This window comes from Heterocephalus glaber, unplaced genomic scaffold, assembly GCF_053883595.1.
Source record: "Heterocephalus glaber isolate CG9 unplaced genomic scaffold, H.glaber_assembly_v1.0 deba00001472, whole genome shotgun sequence".
Lineage (NCBI taxonomy): Eukaryota > Metazoa > Chordata > Mammalia > Rodentia > Bathyergidae > Heterocephalus > Heterocephalus glaber.
In genome coordinates, this window is record NW_028258315.1 from 86061521 (window position 1) to 86085132 (window position 23612).

At 40.2% G+C, this 23612-nt stretch overlaps 1 long non-coding RNA gene across 1 annotated transcript in view; it reads right to left on the reverse strand.

The window, feature by feature from the left end:
* Positions 1 to 10580: 10580 nt before the first annotated feature.
* Positions 10581 to 23612, reverse strand: part of LOC147826453 (uncharacterized) — a 34485-nt gene continuing 21453 nt past the window's right edge. The window contains exon 4 of the long non-coding RNA XR_015439555.1: positions 10581 to 22508. This is a non-coding gene — a long non-coding RNA (uncharacterized LOC147826453). The remainder of the gene's footprint in view (positions 22509 to 23612) is intronic.

Sequence of the window (23612 nt, forward strand, 5' to 3'; positions counted from 1 at the left end):
GATTTGTTGTATTCTATTTGTCAGTATTTTGTTGAGGATTTCTGTGTTTATATTTATTAAAGAGATTGGGCTGTAGTTTTCCTTTTCAGTTGTGGCCTTCTTGTCTAGTGTGGAATCAGAGTAATACTAGCTTCCAGGAAAGAGTATGGAAGTGCTGCTTCCCTTTCAACTACATTACAGAGTTTGAGGAGTATTGGTGTTGTATCCCCCCTGAAGATCTTGGGGTGAATCCAAGTCTTGGGATTTTCTTAGCTAGTAGGTTTTTAATCACTGCCTCGATTTCAATGCTTATTATTAGAGTCTTCAGAGTATTTATGTATTCTTTGTTCAGTATTAGTAATTCATATGTGTCTAGGAATGCGTCCATTTCTACAAAATTCTCCAATTTGTTGGAGCACAATTTTTCATAGTAGTTACTAATGATTTTCTAGATTTCAGGGGTGTCCAGTATGATTTCACCTTTTTCATTTCTAATTGCATAGATGTGGGTCTTTTCTTTCCTTTTTTTGGTAAGTGTAGCTAAGGGTTTGTCTATTCTATTTATTCTTTTGAAAAAACAGCTCTTTAATTCACTAATTCTTTGTATTTTTTCATTCTCGATTTCATTAATTTCTATTCTGATCTTTATGATTTACCTTCTTGCACTAGGTTTGAGTTTGAACTGTTATTTTTCTAGTATCTTGAGGTGCATTGTTAGGTTATTTATTTGAGCTCACTGTGTTTTCCTAACATGAGCATTCACGGCAAGAAACTTCCCTCTTAGGACTGCTTTTATTGTATCCCATAGGATTTGGCATTATTCCTTGATTCTAGAAATTGGTTAATTTCTTCCTTGATTTCTTCTGTGACTAACTGAGTGTTCAGTCTTGTGTAATATAATGTCCAAGTGTTTGTAAAATTTCTGTGGCTTTTTTTGTGATTGATTTCTAGTGTAAGTACACTATGATCTGATAGTATACATGGGATAATTTTGATACTTTTGTATTAACTTAAGCAGGCTTTATGGGCTGTTATGTAGTCTGTTTTGGAGAGTTTTGTGTGCTGCTGAGAAGACTGTGTATTCTGTTGTAATAGGGTTGAACACTCTATATATCTATTAAACCCATTTGTTTAAAGGTATGGCTCAGCTCTGATATTTCTTTGTTAATTTTTTTTAGTTTATCTATTTGCAATAGTGGGTTATTGATGTCACCCACTATGATTGTGTCGGTGTTTGTTTGGTCTCTTATGTTCAGTAGTGTTTGTTTTATGAAGTTAGATGAACCAATATTTGGTGCATATATATTTACAATTGTTATCTCTTCTTGTTGAATTGTTCCCTTAACTAATATGTAGTGACCATTCTTGCCTCTTCTGATCAATTTTAGCTTGAAGTTTACTTTGAAAATAAAATTGCTACCCCTGATTGTCTTGGGAGTCCTAGTGCATGGAATGCTGTTTTCCATCCTTTGATTTTTAATCTATAAATTTGTTTCTGGGTTAGATGAAACTCTTGAATGCTGCAGATGGCTGGGTTTTGTTTTTTGATTGTCTTTCCATATGGGTCTTTTGATTTGGGATTTGAGGCCATTACATTAAGAGTTATTATTGAAGGGCATTGACTTATTCCTGTCATTTCATTCTTTTTCTGTCATTGACTCCTTTATTTTTCCATTTTTGTTTAACATATTGCTTGACATTTATTCCATTTGACTTTTTGGCTTTGTTATCTTAGCTGTCTCTAGGATATTCTTAAGATTTTTGGCGTTGTGCTAATTTGATTTTTATGAATTTCTGAAGTTGTTCTTTATTGTGGTATGTCCTCATTTCTCCATCAGTTTTGAAAGACAGTTTTGCACAATATGTTATTCTGGGTTGAATGTTCATTTTCTTTTAGTGCTTAAAATACTTCACTCCAAGTTTTCTTGGCCATTAAAGTTTATGTTGAAATGTCTGATGTAAGCCTAATGGGCTTACTTTTGAAAATTATTTTTTGTTGTTTTTCTCTGAAAGCTTTTAAGATTCTATCTTTGTGCTAAACTTCTGGAATTTTGACTCTGATGTGCTGTGGGAAGCTTCTTTTTTCATCATAGTTATTTGGGATTCTATAAACCTTGCTTGCCTGTATGTTGAATGATTTTCCCATACTTGCAAAGGTATTTGCTTTGATTTCTGTAAACAGATTTTTTATTTCATGGGTTCTGTTCTCTAATTTCTCTCTAACTTCAATTAGCTTTAGGTTAGTCTTCTTAGCACCATCTAGTAGCTGTTGGATGAATTTTTCTTCCTGTCTTATCATTCTCTGAGTATATCATCATGTGATACCATTTTGTCCCTAATTTCTGAAACCCTATCTTCATACACATTGTTTCTGTTATTTATGAATTCAATAGATTTCTTCATCTCAGGATTTCCATTTGGCATCTTTTAAGGAAGTCTCTTTTTAAAAAATTTTTATTTTTTGAGACAGAGTTTCACTATGCAGTTCAGGCTGGCCTTGAACTCACTATGTAGCCCAGGCTGGCCTCGAACTCATGGCGATCCTCCTGCCTCAGCCTCATGAGTGTTAGGATTATGGCATGCACTACCACACCTGGCAGCATGAAGTCTCTTTTTTTTTTTCTTTTTAATTCTTTTATTGGTACATTTTAGGTATACAACACGTTTACAATTATCATTGGGTGCTTGTACCTGTACATGATGCATCTTGGTTCTTATTTTTTCCTCCATTACCTGTGTGCCCTTCACCCCCTCCACTCTTCCCTATTTACATAGATTTCGTTTCTATTTTTTTTTCTTTTCTCGTAATTTTTCCTCTCCCTTCTTCCCTTTCCCCTTCCCCTCCCTCCACCCCTACCCCTTTGGACCTTTTCCTATTTCAAATTATCAATTATTCATTTCAATCATTTTCATCCTTATTATGAAGTCTCTTTCTTTGGTAAGTTTGTCGTTCATGTTTTGAACCATTTTAGTCAGCTCTCCCAGTTTTTTTGGTTGCTCATTTGTTTCTCCCATAACCACACTGGCTAGTTTGTTTGACTGTTCTACTATCTTTTGGGTTATGTCATCTTTGAGCTCACCAAGTTTCTTTGGTTCATCTTTGATCATTTCATTCAACTCAAGTTTCTGGTGTTTGCTTTCCTCTCCATCAGTGCTCCTTGGGTCTGCTTTGGGAGATTTGGGAGTCTTTGGAAGCATTTTCTTGCCTCATTTTTCCCTGTTCCGCATATGGCATGCACAAGTGCAGGTTAAGGCCAAATAGAGTGAAGAGAATTTGTTCTTGGTATAAAAATCTAGTTAAGTTCTGTTTTCCAGTGATGTATTCTTGACCTTATTTGTCAAGAGGTATTGTTTACCACTTCAACCTATTCAATTTAATTGGATTGGACTCTGTCACTGTGTTATAAGGAGATAATTTCTACTGGTTATAACAGCATCAACAGACTCAACCATGCAACAATCACTAACATTGAAATTTGTTTTGATAATTTCACTTTTGTCAGGACTCCTTATAGATTGTAATATACTACTATTTGTGGTTTATCTAGGATGGGGAGGATAGGAGTAAGGAGAGGAAGAGGAAAAGGAAGGCAGTATGTGAGTGGGAAGAGAGGGGGTAAGAGAAATGTCAATAGGTATAGATGGGAGGTTGGACTCTAAATTATGTGTATAGCTGGGGTAAAGGGCTAGCGCTGAGGAGGGTTGAGAGGCATTCATACAGGCAGGAGGAGGAATGCAGATGGGTGGAAGTGTGTTAGAGACTGAGGGAGGCTGTGAGACTGTCAGAACATGTTAATATATTTGTAGGTAGTTTTGTTTGGCCCCTCTTAACCCATTTGTGTTCAGGATTACCTTGACATGCCCTTGGAAGGTAGATTTAATTTGTAGCACTGGTTAATTCTTATTCTCTAAGGCACTTATACAGCCCCGATTGTATTTTTGTTCTTAGATAAGTGAAAGGGGAGAGGGTAAAAGCAAGGAGTAAAGATAATGAGGAAGAAAGGAGAAAAGAGAATAGGAAGGGAAGAGAGTCAAAAAATAGAAAAGCACTAAAACTGACAGCCAGTCAGAAGGGAAAACTTTGAAGAATAAAGTATAATAACCAAACAATGCCAGTAAAGAAGCAAGAACCATAAGGAAAAGAAAAAAGAAAAGTGAAAAAACACCCAAGATGACCCAAACCCAACAAAAAAGCAAGGAAACAGTAACTACAGCAACGGAAATAAAAATAAAAGCCATCACACAGTTGCTATAGCATTAACCCAGAGCACCCTCAACAGCTCCCTCTGCTTTGAAGCCAGTCTGACTGTGAGCAGCCAAGCAGCAAGCAATTCACCCCTGTGGACCAGGCAGTTGTCTGCCTGGAGCCATGAAGGCTGTTCCTGCCTCCCAACTTGTTCTGATTGCTGGCTGGGCCCCAAGTGTGGCCCACTGCGGGCATCTGTGGATCCGATTGCCTCAGTTGATTTGGGGTGGCAAATTTTGTGGCTGTGTCTGCCACAGGCTTTCCTTGCCTAACATATGGCCAAAAGGCTACTGGCCCAGGTACCATTTACTCTCTCTGCTTGCAGATGTCTGTCTCAGCCCTGACTGGAGAACCTAGTTGTGCCCCCGGTGGTAGGTAGGACCTAAAGCCATCTCAGATCCTTCTGGGTTTTGGAGAAACAGTAGGAGTGCACCCGCTCTGTTCTGGCTCTGACGAATCACCCTCCGACCTGAGCACCAGTGTTTCTCTCCTCACACATGTCCCCCACTCCACTCTGCTTGCATATTTTTGCACAGAGCCAGTTTTCCCTGACCTCTGCCGTCTCTAGTCAGGAGGTGCTGGAGGTTCTGGTGGGAGCCTGCCAGCAGCTGTGGATATGGCACTGCTGTTGTACATGGGAAAACAAGTGATTCGTGCTTTCTGTGTTGGGCGAGCTTGCAAGTGCTGGTGTGCCTCTGTTTACATGCATGGCAATTTGTTTTGCCCTATTCTCCTGTTTTCGGTTTCTCTGAATCACAGGATTGCATATGACTTACTTGCTGCACCTGGTAAGGAGGTGAGAGTGATTGTGAGTCTATTCCAGAGATGGTGAAACTTTCAGAACTTTCAATGATGATAAACAGCCCACTGCTGTGGCACGCATGCCATAGTTTTGCCGTCACCGGTCTATTCTGAAGGGCAGGGCCAGCTCCCTCCATCAATCGGATCCTCTCCTGAGATGGCATGTCCACTGGGTCCGGGCTGGGAGGTCCATGATCCAGGAGTGGTTTAGTTTCCCCTCACACACTCCCTAGACACTAGATTTTAGTCCAGCTAGACTTTCTTTTAATTTATCCTCCTATTTCAGACTTTATCTTTCACTCCTACTTCAGGGTGTCTGCTTTTCTCCAGTGCCAATTCAGAGACACTCACCTTTGTGTTGTCAGGTAGTTTCTTTAGAAATGGCTCACCAATTAATGAATTAAAAAATTATAAATAAATAAAGTATTCCAAGTCCTTCTTGCCTCAAACAATGAACTGGATGAGACAAGCCAAACATGGTGCCAAAAGTTTATTTGAAAAGGGAGAAGGAGGAATAAAAGGTAAGGGAAGAACTAGCTCTGTAGAGGAAAACTTGGGCCAAAGAGAGGAAAGGATAAAAGCAAAAAGAAAAGCACATTCTGCAAGGTGCAGTGTGGGCTACTGTGAGGAATCACAACAGAGGATTCCTTGTGGTGATTTGTCTCTTTTATGCCAGCCACATCTTGTGGGAGTCCCAAAAAGTTCTACATACGGGGTCCTGGGAATTATTTGGCACTGTCCTGGGATCTTGTAACTGACAGGTCCCACTTATTTTCCCAGCCAGCTTTGCCCCACTCCACCTGCTATATCACTTACCATCACCTCTTGGACAGCCATCTTCTCTCCTGCTATACATCTGTGCACTGCTAAATATGTACAGGACAGCCACTCAATAAAATGTTCATTGAATGTTTGCTTCTCGACAAAGTTCAAGGCTTCTCTCAGTGATGTATGTTTAAAGAGAAGAGATGGTAAACGCAGGTCTTTGTGCTTTGGAATATAAATCCTTCCGTACATTTAGATGATATTTGGAGCAGTCCATCCTGAATTAGTGTCATGGAACTAGAGATATAAGAGGGTTATATTGCCATCTTCCAGGGACAAACCCATCACATTCCTAAGATGTCATTCCAGGACTATTTTAATGGACTTGGAAAATAGTCCTTTCAGAGTAACCTCTGCCATTCACCTGAAAAGTGTTCTTTTCAATCTTTAAGGACACACAACCTCTTACACATTGGGGCATCTCACAGGAGACTGAGCAACAAGACAGCAGACTTTCAAAGGGGGTTTTCTCTCTTGGTGTCTAGGAAAGATCAGAAAAACCAATAGCTGTCTCTTAATGTTGATGCATTTAGTGAGAAGGAAATATGGCATAGAAGATAGGAGTGTGAGTCTAGTCTTATCAGATTAGTTAGAATCTTTATGCCTCGTGGGTTAAGGATTTTTTTCTTCCAGAAGAATAGGCATGAAAGGAGACATCTCCAGATTCCATTTTCAGGGCCCTCTGGCTACATTCCCACAGTCAAAACTTTTCTCCAAGAAGCTGGGCCAGACATCTGGATTTACACATGAATTTAAAAGCCAAGAAGATTTTTTTAGGGAAGGGAAGTGTTTCAATTATCTCTTGTGCTTTATAAACCACCACAAAACTCAGTGACTTACAACAACAGTAAATATTCTTTTTGGTAACTATATGACTGATTAGGATCAGCTGAGTTCTGTTTCACATGTTGAGGTCATTCATGAGCTATATTCAGCTAGGAGCTAGGCCTGGGACATGTGTGAGGGCCTCTCATCCTCAGGACTTGAGACATTCCATAGTTTAGCTCAAGCTTCTTTGTAGCATGGCAGTTGGCTTTGAAGAAGGAGCATTTCAAGAGGAAAAGCCACTGTGTATGATCACTATCAATCCTCTGTTGGCATCAATTTGCTAATGTGTCACTGGGCAAAGCAAGACCCATGGTCAAGTGCAGAGTCAGCACGGGAAGTGAGAATACAAAGGTAGAAGTACCAGGATGTGTGGCTCATAAGCAGCCACCAATGGCCCAATTTACTGCGAGAGAGCAGGGAAACTGTACAAGCTGAGTCTCCCCCATTCTCAGTGCTCAGGTAGAGAAGCTTTACCCAATATCTGGCTCTTGGCTTTGCAGTTCCAGAAAGTTTGTGTGATTAGGAGTACATGCTTAGCCCAATCCTTTGCATCATGATTGCTACTCATCCTCAGATGCTGCTGAAGAGATGAATTTAGATTATCTTGTTTTTTTTTTTGAGACTCTGTCTACCTAGCCACAGATGATTGAACATATTGAACATATTTGCAGCACATAGTGATTACATCCCTCATGGGGAAGTAGTACATGTATGTAACATATCTTCATTCTGTTTTCATTCTCTTTCCCTCCCTGCCCTCCCCATTCCTTCCACCTTTTGGTCTCCTTCCCTTTCGTCCCCATGTCTGGCCTTAATTCTTCCTTCCCTTCCATCTCCTCCAGAGAGAAATTTGCCATGGGATTTCAACATATGAATTTGGAAGACACAAATATTCAGTCCATTGTAAAGATAAAAAAGAAAGTAGAAAAGGGGCAAGATAGAAAAAGAGAGAAGAGGATGAGGAAGAAGAAAGAAGAAGAGGTACTGGAGAGGCAGAGGAATAAGGAATGTGAGGTTGACTCCTTAAATTGCTTTCAGGAAATGGGCCACATTTTCAGGAATCACCCTGTGATGTAGGCTGTAAACTACACAAGATCAGAAATGCAATTTTGTTAGAACACCTGGAGGTGATCATGGGCTAAGAAATCAGTTCATACTAACTGTTATGGCTTGTGTTTAGATGGTCCCTCAAATCCTCACACAGTCATAGGTGGGGTTTCTTTTTTCAGAGGTGGCTAGATCTAGAGTATGTGACACTGGGATTGATTTCATGATGCAATGCTAGGTTCAAGGGCACTAGGATTAAGTAATGCTTAAGGGTAGCACTCATAGTGTTACCCACCCTAAGGAGCCTGGATAAGATAAAAGAGGCAGAAAGACACTATTAAGGGCCCTTGCTGCTTTTGCTACCTCCTGTCTGCCATGAACTGTTGCCCCTCTGTCATGTGCCACTCTGCCTTGGAGCCAGCCAATTATGGACTAATACCTCTACAAACTGTGAGCTAGATAAACCTTCCCTTCCTTAACTTGTGAGTGATGGGTATTTTGTCTTAGCAATAGAAAAAGTAACTAAGACACTAACTGTCAAACTGTATTTTGTGCTGCTTGTAACAGAATACCACAGACTGGGTAATTTATAATGAAGAGATATTTATTGGCTTATAATTCTAGAGGCCAGAAAGTCCAAAATTTAGGGCTCACATCCGGGGAGAAATTTCTTGCTATGTAATTTTCTGATCAAAGGGTAAAGAGAAGGCAAGAGGAAAGCAAAAGAGACCAAGCTTATCTTTCTTTTTTTAAATTAATTTTATTGGTACATTTTAGGTATACAATATAATGACATTCATCTTTGGAAATTTGTACCTTTACATAATCTCTCTTGGTTCTTATTTTTCTCCCATTCCCCTGCCCTCCCTTCAACCTCTCCATCCCTCCCTATTTACAAAGACTTTGTTTCCATTTTTTCATTTTCTTATATTAATTCCTTTCCCTTCTTTCCTTTCCCCTACCCCTCCCACTTCCCCTTCCCCTTTGCCCCTTTTCTTCCTATTTCACATTATCTGTTATACCTTTTAGTCCTTATTTACACTTTCAGTTTCTCACACTAGAGAAAATATTCGGTATTTACACGTTTGTCCTATTTATTTCACTTAAGAGTATCACCTCAATGTGCATCCATTTAGCTATAAATGTCTCTAATTTCTCATTCTTTTCTTTTCTTAAATTCTTTTGTTGGTACATTTTAGGTATACAACACAATTACATTTCTCATTGGGAATTGTACCTTTACATGATGCATCTTGGTTCTTATTTTTTCCCCATTCCTAGCCCTCCCTTCACCCCCCTCCACCCTTCCCTATTTACAAAGACTTTATTTCCACTCTTTCCATTTCTCATCATTTTTCCTTTCCCTTCTTTCCTTTCCCCTGCCCCTCCCACTACCCCTACCCCTTTGGACCTTTTCTTCTTATTTTGCATTATCGATTATATTGTATACCTAAAATGTACCAATGATTAGAATGAATTTCTCATTCATTATGGCTGAGTAGTACTCCATTTTATTTTTAAAAACCCACATTTTCTTTATCTAGCCTCCAGTTGATGGGCAGTTGGGCTGCTTCCAAGTTTTAGCTATTACAAACTGTGCTGCTATGAACATGGGTGCACATATATCACTGTGGTATGATTCTTTTAATTCTTTGGGGAAGATCCTCAGCAGGGGAATAGCTAGGTCAAATGGGACTTCCAGGCCTAGTTCTTTGAGGTATCTCCATACTGATTTCCATTGTGGCTGCACCAGTCTATACTCCCACCTCCCACCAGCAGTGGAGCACTGTTCTTCTTTCTCCACAGCCCTACCAGTATTTGTTATTGGTTGATTTCTTGATAGCAGCCATTCTTTCTGGGGTGAGGTGGAATCTCAGCGTTGTTTTCATTTGCATCTCTCAAATGATCAGTGATGTTGAACATTTTTTCATATGCTTATTTGCTATTTCTACTTCTTTGTCTGAGAAATGTCTGTTCATTTCAGATGCCTATGTTTGTATTGGGTCTTTAAATTTGGGAGGTCTGGTTTGTTTTTTTTTTAAGTTCTTTATAGATTCTAGATAGTAGACCTTTGTCTGAGGAACAGCAGGTGAAAATTTTTTCCCACATGTGGGTTGTCTCTTCACACTGTTGGTGGTTTCTCTTGCTGTGCAGAAGATTTTTAATCAGAAGAGATCCCACTTGTTGATTGTTTGTACTAGTTCACGGGCAACTAAGGTTTTGTTCATTAAATCTTTTCCTACACCAATGTCTTCAAGAGTTCTACCTAACCTCTGTTCCAGCCAGTTCAGTGTTTCTGTTTTAATATTTAGATCTTTGATCCATTTAAATTTTAGTTTAGTGCATGGTGAGAGATATAGGTCTAGTTTTAATCTTTGGCAAGTTGAAACCCAATTTTTCCAGCACCATTTTTTTTCATTAAATTCTTTTATTGGTACATTGTAGGTATACAACACAATTACATTTCTCATTGGGAATTGTACCTTTACATAATGCATCTTGGTTCTTATTTTTTCCCCATTCCTAGACCTCCCTTCACCCCCTCCACCCTTCCCTATTTACAAAGACTTTATTTCCATTTTTTCCATTTCTCAGCATTTTTCCTTTCCCTTCTTTCCTTTCCCCTGCCCCTCCCACTACCCCTACCCCTTTGGACCTTTTCTTCCTATTTTACATTATCGATTATTCATTCTAATCATTGGTACATTTTAGGTATACAATATAATGACATTCATCATTGGAAATTTGCACCTTTACATAATCTCTCTTGGTTCTTATTTTTCACCCTTGCCCAGCCCTCCCTTCAACCCCTCCAGTCCTCCCTATTTACAAACATTTTGTTCCTATTTTTCCATTTTCTCATATTAATCCCATTCCCTTCTATCCTTTCCCCTACCCCTCCCACTTCCTTCCCCTTTGCCCGTTTTCTTCCTATTTCACATTACCTATTATACATTTAGTCCTTATTTACACTTTCAGTTTCTCACACCAGAGAAACTATTCGGTATTTATACATGTATGTCCTATATATTTCACTTAAGAGTATCGCCTCAATGTGCATCCATTTAGCTATAAATGTCTCTAATTTCTCATTTTTTATGGCTGAGTAGTACTCCATTTTATTAAAAAACCACATTTGCTTTATCCAGTCTCCAGTTCATGGGCATTTGGGCTGTTTCCAAGTTTTAGCTATCACAAACTGTGCTGCTATGAACCTGGGTGCACATATATCACTGTGGTATGATTCTTTTAATTCTTTGGGGAAGATCCCCAGCAGTGGAATAGTGGGGTCAAATGGGACTTCCAGTCCTAGTTCTTTGAGGTATCTCCATACTGATTTCCACAGTCCAGCACCATTTATTAAAGAGGCTGTCTTTCCTCCAGTGAGGGTGTTCGGCTCCTTTGTCAAAGATGAGGTAGCTGAGTGTGTCTGAAGTTGTTTCTGCATCTTCTCATCTGTTCCACTGGTCCTCAGGTCTGTTTCTTTGCCAGTACCATGCTGTTTTTATCACAGTAGCTTTGTAGTAGAGTTGCAAGTTGGGTGTTGTGATACCCCCTGCCATGTCTCTGTTGCCTATAATTGCTTTTGCTATTCTAGGTCTCTTCTTGTTCCAAATGAATTTTTGGATTGTTTTCTCCAGGTCCATGAGGTATGCTGCTGGGATCTCAATTGGAATTGCATTGAATCTATATAGCAGTTTTGGAAGTATGGCCATTTTCACTATGTTGATCCTTCCTACCCAGAAGCAAGGGATGTCTTTCCATTTTTTGATATCATCTTCAATCTCTCTTTTCAATAGTGCCATAGTTTTCAGAGAAGAGGTCTTTGATTTCTTTCGTTAGGTTGATTCCTAGGTATTTCAGTTTTTTGGATGCTATTGTGAAAGGAATTATTTGCCCTATTTCTCTCTCAGTGAGTCTGTCATTGGTGTAGAGGAAAGCTATTGATTTTTGTGTGTTGACCTTGTATCCAGCTACTTGACTGAATTTGCTTATTAAGTCTAGAAGACTTTTGGTGGAGTTCTTGGGGTCTTCTATATAGAGTATCATGTCATCTGCAAATAATGACAATTTGACTTCTTCATTTCCTATCTTTATTCCTTTTATTTCTTTCTCTTGTCTAATTGCCGTGGCTAATGTTTCCAGAACTATATTGAACAGGAGTGGTGATAGTGGACATCCTTGTCTTGTTCCTGATTTTAGTGTGAAGGATTTCAGTTTTTGACCATTTAGTATGATATTGGCTGTTAGTTTTTCATAAATGGCTTCTATCAGATTGAAGTACAGACCATCTATTCCAATTTTTTGCAGGGTTTTTAATCATAAATGCATGTTGGATTTTGTTAAATGCTTTTTCTGCATCTAGTGAGATGACCATATGGTTTTTGTCCCTGACTCTATTGATACAGTGTATTACATTGATTGATTTGCAAATGTTGAACCATCCCTGCATCCCTGGGATGATCCCATTTGGTCAGGGTGTATGATTTTCTTGATGATCTTCTGCATTCTATTTGCCAGTATCTTATTAAAGAATTCTGCATCTATGTTCATTAGTGAGATTGGCCTATAGTTCTCTTTTTCGGTTGGGTCTTTCTCTGCTTTGGGGATCAAGGTGATGCTTGCTTCCAGGAATGAATTCGAGAGTATTGTTTCCATTTCAATTTCATTGAAGAGCTTAAACAGTAGTGGCAGTAGTTCCTCTCTAAATGTCTTGTAGAATTCAGCAGTGAAGCCACCAGGACCGGGCTTTTCTTAGTCGGTAAGTTTTGAATTACGTTTTCAATTTCAATGATTGATATTGGGTTGTTTAGAATTTTTAGGTCTTCTTCATTCAACTCTGGTAATTCATACATATCTAGGAATCTGTCCATTTCTTCTGTGTTTTCCATTTTATTGGCGTATAGGTTCTCAAAGTAGGTATTGATGATCCTCTGGATTTCTGCTGGGTCTGTTGTAATTTCACCCTTTTCATTCCTAATTGCATGGATTTGGGCCTTTTCTTTCCTTTTTGTGATAAGGTTTGCTAAGGGTTTGTCAATTTTGTTTATTCTTTCAAAGAATCACCTCTTTGCTTCACTGATTTTTTGTATTGTTCTCTTAGTCTTCATTGAATTAATTTCTTCTCTATTATTTATAATTTCCTCCCTTGTATGAGCTTTGGGTTTGTCCTGCTCTTCTTTTTCTAGAAGCTTGAGGTTTAGCAACAAGTCATTTCACTGAGCTTGCTCTGTTTTCCTAATATGAATATTCACTGCTATGAATTTCCCTCATAAGACTGCCTTCCTTGTGTCCCATAGATTCTGATATGTTGTATTGTCATTGTCACTTAATTGTAGGAACTATCTGATTTCTTCTTTAATTTCCTCTGTGACTCATTGGTTATTCAGAAGTGTGTTGTTCAATGTCCATATGTTTATGAAATTCTTGCAGTTTCTGTTGCTTTTGATTTCCAATTTCATCGCACTATGGTCTAATAATATGCAGGGGATAACTTCAATTCCTTTGCACTTAAACATATTCTATGAGCAAGTATGTGGTCTATTTTGGAGAACAACCTGTGTGCAGCTGAAAAGAATGTGTATTCTGATTTTGTGGGGTGGAACACTGTAAACATCTGTTTAGTTCATTTGTTCAAGAGTTTGATTGAGTTCTAGTAATTCATTGCTTATTTTTTGTCTAGTTGATCTATTTGTGACAGTGGGGTGTTGAGGTCCCCCACTAATATTGTATTAGTGCTTTGATGTTTCATGTCCATTAGTATTCATTTTATATAGTTGGGTGCACTAATATTTGGTGCATATATGTTTATGATTGTCATCTCTTCCTCTTGGATTGTTCCCTTTACAAGGATGTAGTGTTCTTCTTTGTCTCTCTTAATCAGTGTTGGTTTGAAATCCACTTGATCTGCAAAAAGGATAGCTACTCCTGCTTTTTTTCAGGTTCCTGTGACATGGAGTATTGTTTTCCACCCTTTAACTTTCAGTCTATGAGTTTCTTTTTGAATTAAGTGTGTTTCTTGTATGCAGCATATTGGTGGATCTTGCTTCTTGACCCATTCTATCAGTCTGTTTCTTTTGACTGGTGAATTGAGACCATCAACATTGATGGTTATAACTGATACATATTGACTTATCATTGTCATGACTTTTTCTTTTTGTTGGATTCTCCCCCTTTGAATTTAATTTTTTGTTATGCCTGATGGATTCATTCTGCTGGGCTTCCTGGGGTTGTCATCCTTGTTGTCTTTTCCTAGGATATTGTCTTTGGAGTGCTGTTTTGGTATTCATGAAGTTCCTCAGGTGCTCTTTGTCATGAAAGTATCTTATTTCTGTATGAATTTTGAAAGATACTTTTGCAGGGTACATCAATCTGGGTTGGAGGCTGTTTTCCTTTAGGGCTTGAAATACGTCACTCCAAGCTCTTCTTGCCTTGAGGGTTTGCGTTGAGAAGTCTGCTGTGATTCTGATGGGCTTTCCTTTGTATGTGATTTTTTTTCTTTTCTCTCACTGCTTGTAGAATTTTGTTCTTCTGTTGTGTTTCTGGAATCTTAACAATTATATGCCTATGTGTAGATTTTTTTTTTTTTTTGATCAAGGCTATTTGGAGTCCTATATGCCTCACTTATCTATATGTCAAGATCTTTTCCCCTGCTGGAGAAGTTTTCTGCCGTCACTTCTGTGAACAGTTTTTTTACGTCATCTGCATTCTCTCCTGTTTCTTCATCGACTCTGATCAGTCTTATGTCATTCTTTGCATCATCTAGCAGCTGCTGGATTGATTTCTCATGGTCCCTTACTATTTTAAAGAAATTTTTCTTTTCCTGGTCACTAATTGCAATCTTATCTTCTATATCTGAAATTCTGTCCTCACATTGGTTCATTCTGCTGTGTAAACTTTCAATAGTTTTTCATCTCCTGGAAATCTGTTTGCATCTGTTTTATGGATTCCATTTGTTTCCTATGTTGGGATTCCATCATGTTCCTCGGCTCCTCTATTGTTTTTTTATCTGTGTCCTCTCTAGATTTATTAATCATGTCTTGCACTGTGGGCACAATCTCTGCTATTATCTGAGAAATTATTTCTGATTTCATTTTTTCTAGATCCTCTTTTGTTGCCAGTTCAGGGAGTCCAGGTGGTGGAGTATCAGATTGTTCCATCTCATTTCCCTTTAGGGTTGCTTTAGGTGATCTGGAAGTCTGGTGTTGAGACTTGTTTATGTGTCTTCTCATTTCAGTGGGGGGAGGGTGCTGCTGGCACCCATGTGGCTCACCTCCTCAGCACTAGGGGTGGTGGTATGGTGGCCTAGAAGGCTCCTACTCAGCACTAGGGGCAGCTCTGCTCCTTGGCACTCTAAGCTTATCTTACTATAAGGAATCTGTTCCTGAGATAATGAACCTACTCTCAAAATAATCCACTAATCCATTCATGAGATGGTATTCCCATACCAAATGCCTCCCATTAGGCTCTGCCTCCCAAACTACCATACTGGGGACCAAGTTTCCAACACATGAACTTTGAAGGCCCCATTCAAACACAGCACTAACCAAACTCAAAGGTGTTGATGGACTCCAAAATACCACTCCATTGTCTTAAAAATACCCTATTCAGGACTTGCATCAGTTCCCACTCTCTTGGGGTCCCTGCACCTAAATTATACAACTAGTATCAAATGAGAACCTTGATGAGTCATGTGAGATACATTGGCTACCCAGTGGAAGGGCTTGGACTTCACATTCTTTCTAGCCAAAATCCTCATTTCTACTTGTGATTGTCCAAAAGGAAGTATGTGGGAAGACTCTGGTCAAAGGAGTGTTTGAAGTGAATGTGAAAAGAAAGGGGCATTGGGACAATAGTTCCCAGGCTCCTGGAATGCATGGTTAAAGTTTAGAGAAGACTTGCTGGGACAACAGTCAGCAGAATTAAAAGCAATTTGTTCTCAGAGATGTTTGTTTGGCCATTGTGTCCTCTCTTCCCTGATAAGATTGCTTAAACTGGGTTGACATGTATCATATAACAAACCATTCCATTCCTTCCCTGTCCTCTGACCAAAACTCCTACACAAGTGTTGCAAATGCTTTTCTTCTACATCTTTGTTCTTATGTCCTTGAGTAAAAAATAAATAACTGCAGAGGTCTCAGTTTGCTGTTGTTTCCCTGAAGCTCTCTTATGCTGAAGAAGCAGCATCTCTGGGCCTCTCCATGACTGAACTAAAGTCCTGTCTCTGAGTAATCTTTTGTTCTCTGTGCCAGAGACGTGATCATCTCGTTCAGGGAGACACTAAGGAACTTACCAAGGATTCAGACTTCATTTTGACTGCATGGTCTGAAGACATAACACTTGTAGGAATAGTTAGAACCACATTCTTCAGCAGTAGACTGTTTGTCTAGTGAAGATGATGAGGCTCTGGGGTCAGTCCCAAACACCAAAAAAAGAAAATTATACTGAAAAATAAAAATATTCACAATCCAAGATTTTCTAACAACTATGGCCTACTTTTACCCACATATCTCTTCAGGTTTCTCATCCATGAAATATACTATCAACCTTTTTTCTATTCTCAAAGCTTACCACCTGTTACTAAATACTTCAGGGGGTAATGATGATTCTAATAATGTATAAAAGACACTTAATCCAGGCACAGTAGCACACACCCATAGTCTCAGTCACATGAGAGGTTAAAGCAGAAAGGATAACTTTAGCATAGGAGTTTGAGGCTATCCTGGACAAACCTATCTCAAACAATCACATAATGTCAAAGAAAAAAATTTTTGATACATATATTCTGCAGTATAAACTCTCAATACAGGGAATTATCTCTGACTAATGTCAAGTTCCTAGGAAAAATAAACATACATAGACACACAAAGGTAAATTCTTCTCTCAATTACACATTTAAGGCTAGAGATTACTTGCATAAGATTGTAAAACACAGAAAATTGGGGGCAATATCTAGATTGCAGTCTCAGCGATAGTCCACTTCTGAAGGTCAAATTTATTTCCAGAAGGCCAACTAAAGATAATCCAGAAATGGGCTCTCCTAATGGAGGGCAGTAATCAGCCATCAACCAATCTTGGATTTACCTCATACTTAGTAATGTGCTTTTAAGAGCAGTACTACCTATTAATGAAACAGTTAATTTGTCTAGCACTCTCCTATGGCTGGAATGCAGATGTGGTGAGGCCACTCCCTAGGGCTCAGAGAAACAAAGAGAATCAAGAAAAAAGTAAAGTCATCCCCAAGAATGAGGTCACAAATTGAAAAGATGGAAGGAAAAATAAGAAAGCATAGGGCTTTCCCCACAGGGGAGCTTTTAATTTAAATTACTTCCAACCCACAGCAAGATTCATCTTTATCCATATGGGTCAGTTCCCAGAATGGCCTATGGCAAGTTCTGGGCAGCCAAAGTGTTGAGCTGTTGGAAGCCAAATGGACAGCTGAGTGCATCAGACATATCCCCTCAGCGATGAGTGTGCTACAGTGGGCACTGACCTGCTGCATGCAACCCCGAGACCGGTGGATAATTCTGAAGGACTCTGTGGAGAGGCTTCATCTGAGGAGAGGTGCAGCTGGGAAAATAGCCACTTGATTTTATTACTTAAGATTTAGTAGCTGTCTCAGCTGCTTTAAGTTAGTTCTTTTGAGCATTTAGCTATTAACCCCTCCTTAGAATGCTCTAGAAAATAATCTTATAGCATTCAGCTCAGATCCACAGCCTGTTATTTACATGCTTCCTAGGAACAAGTAAGAAATTCTAACAACTAACTGGCATTTGTATAAACAGCTTAGGTAAAATCCATCAATTTGTGTAATAGTGTTTTCTAGAGTTTCCTCGGGTACTTGGTTTGGTTACTGTCTTTTAAAAATTCATTCTACTTGGCTTTTTCATTACTAAGAGAGAGGAAGTAAATGAACCTGAAGACTTCTGGCTTTGCCTTGGATCTGTAGAGACTTAACATTTTTGGCATCTCCTCTTCCTCATTCACGAAGAAGACTTGAAATTACATATTTTATAGAGACACGGTGAGGATCAAATGGATAATCTGAGTGAAAACCCTTTATAAGTGGCAAGTTGCTAAAGAAAACTAAGAGATTATTAAAACTAGTTTCCTAAAATGATGAGAAATGGAAAAAATGGAAATAAAGTCTTTGTAAATAGGGAAGGGTGGAGGGCGTGAAGGGAGGGCTAGGAATGGAGAAAAAATAAGAACCAAGATGCATCATGTAAAGGTACAATTCCCAATGAGAAAAAAAAAACAAAACGAGTTTCCTAAGCTAAAGACAAGAAGGGAATAATCCTAAAATAATAAAAATTTGCTTGGGATCTGGAATGTAAAATTCTTCCATCACTTCCTCTCCTCTTGTTCAGAAAAATGTTTTGGAGAAATGAACTTGGGTTTGGGGAATGGTATAGAGACTGTTCCAGCCAGGTGAATACCCATCAGCTCTTCCTTGGGTACCTCAACAGTACTTCCAATTAGCATCAAAACCAAAAGATCTAGGCTGATGTTTTTAGTGGACATCAGAGCTTATACCCTGAGTGAGGCAGCTTCAACACACAGCCATGAATCCAGCACTCCCTGCTCAAACCTTATGTTATCCTGATGGTGGTAGCCTAAGAAGGGTAGAGGCCAAGACACCAAATGAAAGTCTGGTGAAGCCCACCAAAAAGGGCACAGTTGAGCAATAGCAAGAAAGCTATAACCCAAGGCGAGTTTGAGATCTAATGCTTCCTAACAGCATTTGTGGTCAAAGGATTCTAAGTGGAAAACTATTTTTCTAAAGAAATACATAATCATTACTGGCAGAGCTACTAGCATTCTGCTTTGTCCCCACACCTCCATTTTATAGCTATCAAATGTGTCCATCCCTTAGATCAACTCTTACTCCCTGACAAGTTTGCTTCATGTACGCACCAACTAATCTACCTTTCTCTGCCCTCAAATTCTTCCCACGGGATCCTTGGAGCTCACACTGTGCCATCACCAACAGTTTCTAGAGTGTTCTCATCTTCTCTGACCCTTCTTTTAGCCTCCAGCCCTAAATCTGGATCCTAGATCTGCCCTAAAGCCACCATTCCTTCCATCCTACCTGTAGAGACCCTTCTGCTCTCTCAGGTGGTTTCCTGGTGATACAGGAAAAATAGAACTCCCGACCTGTTAGGTAACAAATGTGCCGAGTTTGTGGTCTCACAACATCAACGAAGGAAATCTCAAACCAAGGGAGGAAGTTAGGAGAGTTTTATTGGCAATAAAAGGAAAAAGAATGGCTCCTGGATTTCCAGGCGTCATCCTGAGTGGGTGGTCATCAAGGCTCTTTGTCAGAAGTAATTTATACAGAAAAATCACAATGTGAATACAACGTGGGTCAGACTGCAATCAACATATAGGATTACAAGTATAGCTGCTTAGCTAATATTGATCCAATAGGGCAATGAGTCACAGAGCAAGGATATATGGAAAGACCAGAAGCATTTTTGGGAAGGGAGAGGAGCATGGCTCCAGATGTTCTGGTCACCCACCTATGACTCTGATTGTCTATCTGTACCAGGTAGTGCTAATTACTATATAATCTTTTATTTTTTTGTACCGGGGATCGAACTCCGGACTTTGCACTTTTGAGGCAGGCGGCAGAACTACTGAGCTAAATCTCCAACCTTACTATATAATCTTAAATTGCTGTTTATCTGGAAGCTATGCAGGCCTTGCTATTGCTTTTCCATTCTGAGGCCTGGTTCTCCAGATTTGCCTCCAGCCACAATTCTGATGTCTTTAATTTTTGAGTTGACTTCCTTGAAGGCCCAGTCCCCCTCTGACTGTATTAATTTCTATCTGACTTAGCTGCCTGTAATACTTGCTGCTCCCTGTTACCATTTCCAAGCCACTTTTCATTCTTCAAAAGCCTCAGCTCCTTTGAAGTTCATACCTTTAAACTAGACTACTTTAACCCCTTTCTTGTGCTGTCATCTAATAACCCTTAAGTGATACACTGAATCAAGGATGTTTCTGGCACCTGACTCCCTATCTTTCTCTCCCTCCTGGGTCGGTAACCCTTCTTGCAATGACTCATCCAGTACTCGACACCTCTGTTCTTGGGCTTCTTCACCTCCATTTCTCTCATCCTCTTATGTGGCATAGCTACTCTCTCCCACTGTCATTCTCCTCACCTTGTCACATTCAATAAAAGCTTTAACCTCAGAAACTCTGCTGACTTACTCAGGTACCAGTTCCTACCCAGCAAACCTCTTTTTTATAAGCAGTTCAGATCAGAAGGCACTATTTCCTTATCCATTATCCCCTTGTCATGGTTAATTTTAGACTTCAAATAGATCAGTTTGAGGGAAGCCTGAAGAATTGGTAAAGCATACTTCTGGGTGTATCTATGAGGGTGATTCCTAAGAAGATTGGCATGTGAGCCAATGAAATGAGTGGGGGAAACCCACCTTGAATGTGGGAAGCACTATCCAATAGCCTGGGGACTCAGAAAAAAAAGTAGAACAGGAGGGAAACTCTCTCCCCGCCCCTCTTTCTCTCTCGCTCCTGGTTTTGAGATGTGATCCTCCTTCCCATACACAGTCCTGCCATGAAGTGATGTAACCAAGAAGGCCCTCACCAGAGCTGAGGCAATGCCAGTGACATACCTTTGAGCCTCCAGAACTGTCAAACAAACCTCTTTTATTAAAAAAAAATTACTCTACTTTAATGGTGACAAAAACTGACTGATACAGAAAATTGGTATTGTACTGAAGGCCATTACTATAACTATACCTGAAATTGTAGAGGTAGCTTAGGAATTGTTTGACAGGCAGAGGCTAGAGGAGTCTGGAGGAGCAGTCTAGAAAAAGCATACACTTCTGTAACCAGAGTGCAACAGGAAATACTGATGAGGACTCAGGAGATGGTAAGGCTAGGGATATCTGTAGAGATAGATTAAGATGGGTAAGAGATATCCCTAGATTAAGATATATCCTAGAGATTGGATATGTGGTCATGACCAGAATGATGATGCAATTAATAACTCTATTGGAAATTGAACTGAAGCCTACTCAGCTTACACTGTGCAAATAACTCAGATGCATTGGGTCTGTGCCCTAAGACTTTAAGAAGGACAGAATTAAGAAGGATGGACTAGTTTCTTTGGCAGAAGAGATTTAAAAACAGCAAAGATTCAGGCTGCAGCATGGATATTATTGGCCACTATTAGGTTTACAGGGAGACTCAGAAGCAAAAGGGAACAGGGTAGGAAGATTTGGAAAATCAGCAACCTGGCCAGGGGAGGAGCAAAAAGAAAAGGTGTGTTTGGGAGGCAACGGAGCTGCTAAGAAGCTTGCTAAGGAAATTAGTGCAGATAGAAAGAAGCCATGTGGTTTGAATCAGGGCAACGGGGAAAGGCCTTGAAGGGATCTCATAAATCTTGAAGGCTGTTCTTACATCTCAGTTTTCAGAAGCCAGAAGTACACATGTGTTTTAGGTAAGGGAAGTACTATTTCCTGTAACCCTGGGGTGCAGCCAGGATTCAAGTGGGCCCAGGTCTGACTCATGCTGGTGGCAGACTTTTGTGACCTCCACTTGGTGCTAGTTTTGCAGGTGTGCTGAATGCACGAGTTATCAGATTATTATGAGATTTCAGAGGAAAGGGGTGGAGGGCAGGCAGAAGTTTGCCCCAGAATTAGAGCCCCTACAAGAATCCCTGAATGGGGTGATACCTAGCTGAGCTGTAGCATCACAGCTGCAGAGGACCCCAGAAAGGCAGAATTACCAGAAACTTGAAACACCTGCCCAGGACAGTCACTGATATCAGTGTGCAACCTAAGAGTCACTATGTGGCCTGTGATCAGCAAAGTTATAGGGGCAAGGCTGCCCAAGGCCTTGGAGGCCCCTCCCTTCCTCCCTCCATTGTGCACCAGATGCCAGACTTGGAACTTTAGGACTTTAATGTCTCCCTTGCTGGGTTTCAGTCTTGCTTTGGGTCCTTTCTATTTCCCTATTTCCCCCTTTAGGAATAGGTACGTTTATCCTATTCTTCTGCCCTTGTGTCTGAGAAACATGTGGAGATTTGGACTTCTGAGTGATGCTGGAACAGTTAAGATTTAGGACTATTGGGAACAGGATGCATGCATTTAGCATTGCGAGACGGACATGAATGTTGGGGCCCAGGGTGGAAGGCTTTGGTTTGGGTATGGATCCCTCCCCTCCTACTCCCCAAGCATGTGTTGGCAGCTTGGTCACCAGGGTGGCAGTGTAGAAAGTTATATGGATTCTTTAAGAGGTAGGGCCTAATGAGAAATCTTTAAGCCAGTTAGGGTGCAGCCCTTGAGAAAGATTAATGTATTTCTTGGGGACCCCCAATTAGCTCTCACCAGAAGGCTGTTATGATCCACCCTTCCTCTCTGGCTTCAAATGTGGGCTCTTCCTCCCACACATGCTCCCACCATTGCCATCTGCCACGACGTGGGTGGGTGGGGAGTGAGACTTGCCAGAGTCTGCACATGTGCTTTGGATTTTAGCCTCAAAACCCGTAAGCTAAGTAAACTTTTCTTCCGAAAGTTGGTCTGCCTCAGGTGTTTCATTGTAGTAACACAAAATGGACCCATACATCCTCAATCTTGACCCTTTTTTCTCTGAATTATATTCTTTGATCCATCTTGACTCTCACTTCCTGGCAACTTCCCCATTCCGTCTTCCCTCTCTCCTTTCCATGTGCTTACCTGGTTAACCCCCAAATCATATTAAGTCCAACAATTCAGCCACTTCATACCTCCACCTGAGTAGTGTCATCCTGCTGGAGGAAAACACATAACATGAGTTTCAACAGCCCCGCCTAGAGACCTACTGCACTGTCAAGGTAAGATCTGTCAAATACAATCATTGTAGACTTTCCTGTCCCTAAAGTGACTACAGGCCCTCTTCTTGCTTTGGTCTCAAATACATATCTTGTCTAATGTTATACTGAGAAAATAGAAGAAACAGACAGAAACTTTCTCATCTTCCCACCACTGGATCTCCCAATTTGCCAGTATCTGTCCCCAAGCCCTCTGCCTTCTCTCCTGCAAAAATGGGTGACATATCCATGCTTCCATATATAGAAATACCTCTCTCCTCCCTTCTCAAGGTTGTTACCACAGAAATTATTCCTTCTCCATAACTCCTTGGACAAGGTCAAAGTCATACACGTGTTATGGCTTATATCCAGATGCTCCCCCTTCAAAAGCTTATTGCAGTCATAGGTAGGGCTTTTCAGAAGTGGCTCTATCTAGGGAGTGTGAATGGGAGGTAAGGATCTGATGTTTGGATTAAGGGTGTGTGGTATGGGATTAGTCCACTAATTGGTTTATCATAGTTCTGGGTATGGGTAATGGGAAGCCCAACCCTGGGTGTGGGTGGCATCACCCGAAAGACTTATAGCCAGGATGGGATAAAAAGGAAAGGGAGGCTGCTTAGTATTTGCTGCTCACCGCCTTCTGCTTGCCATGCCATGGACTGTTTCTCCTCTGTGATGCCCCTCTGCCATGCCACCCTGCCTTGAAACCAATTGACTATGGACTGAAACTTCTACAAACTGTGAGCTGAAATAAATCTCCCCTCTTTTATCTTTGGGTGTCTGGTATTTTGTCTCACCAATGAGAAAAGTAACTAAGGCAACATCCTCCATGTGTCTCCCAGAACTTTCATTATTTCATCATCTTTGGGCAAGGCCAGGACTGCAGCAAGAAGGCATGTGAGCACCCCAGGGCCTCTCTCACCTCACCCCAGACATAGCCTTGTCTCAGGCTTCTTCAAAGCAAACTCCTTTGAAAGAGTGGCCTGAATCTGTTCTTATCATTCCCCAGTTTCTATCTACACCTTTAACCTAGACTATGACAGACTCGTACCTCCTTTAAAACAT